Source organism: Perognathus longimembris, chromosome 12 (genome assembly GCF_023159225.1).
Source record: "Perognathus longimembris pacificus isolate PPM17 chromosome 12, ASM2315922v1, whole genome shotgun sequence".
NCBI classification, from domain to species: domain Eukaryota; kingdom Metazoa; phylum Chordata; class Mammalia; order Rodentia; family Heteromyidae; genus Perognathus; species Perognathus longimembris.
The window spans coordinates 44982613-44986806 of NC_063172.1; the positions used below are offsets into that span (position 1 = coordinate 44982613).

Consider the following 4194-nt stretch of genomic DNA (forward strand, 5'->3'; position numbering starts at 1 on the left):
GCCAATTAGCCAAGCTAGGGTCACAAGGTACAAACCAACATAGATTCTGGGGACTGGCCTAGCAATGGCTTTCAGCAGGTAAAGAAAGACTCGGAGTTCAGCCATGCAATGACACGAGGGTGACAATTGACTACAAACCAACCTTGTGGAAGTGCTGGGGGTGTTAACAGTGAAAGGAGGGGGGAAGGAGGCACAGAAAAATACAAGGATGGAAGCTGGTGGATTGATGAATGGAGACATCCATCTATGTTTGTATCACACATATCTATCTCTTACACACACACAAACACACATACACACTCTCACACGTGTTCACTTTTATAACACAGCCCAAACTGACAGTGTTCACTTTTATAACACAGCCCAAACTGACAGCTGTTTACCAACAACAGTCCTTGAGCCTGATTACAAATCTTTGGTCTTTTTCCATACAGTAGTCACTGACATAGAGCCTATTGGTACACCAGGAGGACTTAACTCTCATCCTAATTTAGAAAGAATTACAATACTTTAATTGTCTCAAGTAGGTTTGATTACATGACTGGCTCCAATTCTTCTGGCCTGTCTGCTTTCATTCCTTTGCCAGAGCCTGGTTTTGGGCTGCTTGACTTTGATCTTAGCCATGGTAATGACAGCATGGTAGTTCCCAGACTAAGAATGAATGCAGATGTGGAGAAGTTGCACAGCTGGCTGGTCCAGGGAGGAGGCAAGGTGCGTGGAACACAGCTTTCTGGGCTATCCCTAAAGCCCAGTAGAGTCCAGCTAGTCCCTCATCAACTCACCGATATGTGAGCAACGAGATCTGACTAGGGTTCAGCAGGGGTTGTAACACAGCAATAGCAAGCTTACCAGTGCCCAAACCAGAATTGTCCACATGGTAGGGGTCTTGTCCAGTCCTTCAACCATAAGCCATCAAAGAAAAAGGAGAGGCAATAAGGGGGGTGAGGTTTGACATTGGATAGATTTGCTAGATTTTAATTGTTCTTCCCAAGATTTTCACTAAGTTCTAATGAAAAATAGACCACATGGAGAGGATTATTTCCTATAGGTTGATTACATACATACCCACATATATAAATGTGCATATTGTATGTTCAGCTTATCCTTTCTGTTCTTGCTATGCTCACAATAGCAGTAATTGTTCCAGAGGTGGGAAAATCAAAGTATGGAGGAGGAACTGACAGCAGGCAAGACCAGACTTTGGGTTATACCATTTTGGGTTAGAGTTAAAGCTGTTTAGGATGGCTGGAAAATCATTTAGCTTCTGTGACCCTGAATGTTTTCATCTGATAACAGTGACCACATTACCAATGCGTAGAACGATTGAAGACAAAATGAACTGAAATGTCTCTCAATGATTAGCACAGTTTCTAAAGTTGCAATAGACAATTCCTATTATAATTATCATTTGATCGCCTATTTCATGCCCATTATTCCACCCTAATAGAACCATTACAATTTCTATGACAAGACAGACTTGCTAATTAAGAACCTGAGTTTGGGGAACTGATGAATGAGGTTTAGATTCCTGCACTGCTGCCACTTAGCAGCTTGGTGCCCTTGAACTTCCTGTTGAACCTCAATCCCTGAGGTATAAGCCAGATCCTTACCAAGAAAGACTAGACAGCCTCCTACAGAGCACACACCAAAAGAAACTGCTGTGATGACCACCCATGAGTGAGGTGAGAGAAAGACAAGCATAAAGCACTATAGGAACCAAGAGGGAGAAATAGACTGCCATGGTGTACGCTGGAAAGGGTGTGAGGGGATGCTGCAGGGAGGGCCTCCCAGACCATCTGCAGCCCAGAGCAAAGCGCTCCTCTCAGATCAACATGGTAAATGCTACCATCTGCCCAATGTGACAAGAGCCATCAGAACAGAACAAACCTCATATACCTTATAGCCCTATTTCTCTAAGACCCAGAGCCCTGTCCACGGGCTCTAGACCACCAAGGGGATTACACCAAAGAGCTGAATGGCATGGTAGCCCAGGAGGAAAGCACAATGAAACTGGTAGCTGAGAGAAACCATCCAGCTCTTCCCACTCCATAAAATCCAGAAGCATTCAGGATCTAGAGGATGCCAGTTCTGCCATTTTTTTAATGGTATACAATGATTTAAGCAAACGGTCTGAGTGTTTCTCTGTGGATTTCTTTTTGAGTCTCCATCAACAGCCTCTGTGAAGCATGTTGTGCTTGCTGCTGGCCACACATACAAGTGTGGCGCTCCCTGTGTCTTCTCGATCTGTGGAAGACAACCTTTCAAGAAAGGAAATTTTCAAAACCCATTGGAGGTGAGGGGTGATATGTCAATAAAAAATTTTCAAGGTCCTACTATGCTCTAGAGATTGACTAGGTCATTTCACATTTATATGTGCTGTGTGATCCAAGCTGTATTATTATTTTGCCAATCTTGGGCCTTGGATTCAGGGCCTGAGCACTGTCCCTGGCTTCCCTTTGCTCAAGGCTACCGTCACTTGAGCCACAGCGCCACTTCTGGCCGTTTTCTATATATGTGGTGCTGGGGAATCGAACCCAAGGCTTCATGTATATGAGGCAAGCACTCTTGCCACTAGGCCATATTCCCAGCCCCTCAAGCTGTATTTTAAAGCCACAAATGTGTTTAAGTATTTGGCCCATCCTGACTTAGCATTTGTAATTTGTCAGTGAAGATTATATAGAAATGTGGCGAACCCTACTGGGAACTATACTAGTTTAGTTACCATTTTCTCTCCTTGTGGAATGGCCATTCAGCAGTTCAGTTTGTTTCTGATTACTGTGGAAGGAAAACAGCAGGAGCATCCATCCACTCCTGAGATGGTAGCTGTCAGCACTTTACTGCCTTTTTTCCATGTAAGGAGAGTTGGATGTAATTTAGCTAAAAAGAATCGATTTCTTTTTACAGTAACTGGTAAAAAACAAAATGTGACTCAGTGGAGGCAAAAGGGGACAGTGAGGCAGAGGGAAGGAAAAGAAGGCTGCAAGCGAAGACAAACCTATTCCCTTCTCACAAAGGACTGTCTGCCAAGGTGCTCAGGAAGCAAAGGAGTATTTAAGAGGGTCCTGAAAATCTAATATGGGAGTTTGGATTTGATTTGGGGAAGGAGGAAAATAAAAATGGTTTCGGGGGAGGAGAGTGATCTAGAAGAGTTTAGGGCCCAAGTTGGTTGGTATGTGCAAAGGACTTCAGGAGGGCAGTTAAGGGGCTGAGGCTATGACCAGACGCTTGGTAACATGGAGACCTGGCTTTCCACAGTGCCTATGGCAATAATCCAGGCCAATTGTTATTTTCTATAGCCCTATCTCAAGTAGAAATTTTACTGAGAAAGTAGAACAAGAATGTAGTACATGTGGATGTGATTGAGGAAGAGACAGGATCTACACTCTGAGGTTCAATAAACTAATTACTAAGTGGGGAGGAAAATGGAAAGGGGAAAAGCAGGGAAACGCAGCAGCTGCCTCCCCTCATACAAGCCCTCTAGAACAGGGTAGAGGGAATATGGCCTAGTAGTAGAGTGCTTGCCTCATATACATGAAGCCCTGGGTTCGATTCCCAAGCACCACATATATAGAAAACAGCCAGAAGTGGCACTGTGGCTCAAGTGGCAGAGTGGTAGCCTTGAGCAAAAAGAAGCCAAGGACAGTGCTCAGGCCCTGAGTTCAAGGCCCAGGACTGGCCAAAAAAAAATCCACAATATTCCTCCTGGGTTTCCTTCCATTCTCCTGTTCTCTTGGGCATATGTGTGTGCATGCATACGTGTGTATGAGCATGTATGGTGTGTGTAATGTGCAGGTGTGCATGCAATGTATGTGAGTGTGCGTGGATTATGGGGTCCAGAATGATGAAGAGAGTCTATTGTTTGCTTCCAGATCTTTAAAAGTAAAATATATGTCTTATGTCCATAGATCCAGTTTAACAGCAGGATAATTTTTTTTAATTTATTTAATTTTTTATTAATTGAACATAAATTTTTTTACAAGGTGTTTTGCAAAGAGGGTGCAGTTACATAGTAGGGCAGTGTGTACATTTCTTGTGATATCTTACGACCTGTTTTTCCATCCCTTGTCTAGGTCAGGTAGACACATATGCAATATACAATGTATCAAGAACATATACAGTGTTCACAGACTTGGTCTCTACTGTCTCTCCGTCTCCCTTTGTTAACAGTCATATATCAGGGAGATCATGCCCCTT

At 43.5% G+C, this 4194-nt stretch overlaps 1 long non-coding RNA gene across 1 annotated transcript; it reads left to right on the forward strand.

Moving 5' to 3' along the window:
* Positions 1-203: 203 nt before the first annotated feature.
* Positions 204-1058, forward strand: LOC125360940. Its single transcript, XR_007212837.1, has 2 exons — positions 204-310; positions 343-1058. It is a non-coding gene; the product is annotated as an uncharacterized LOC125360940 (long non-coding RNA).
* Positions 1059-4194: the final 3136 nt, after the last annotated feature.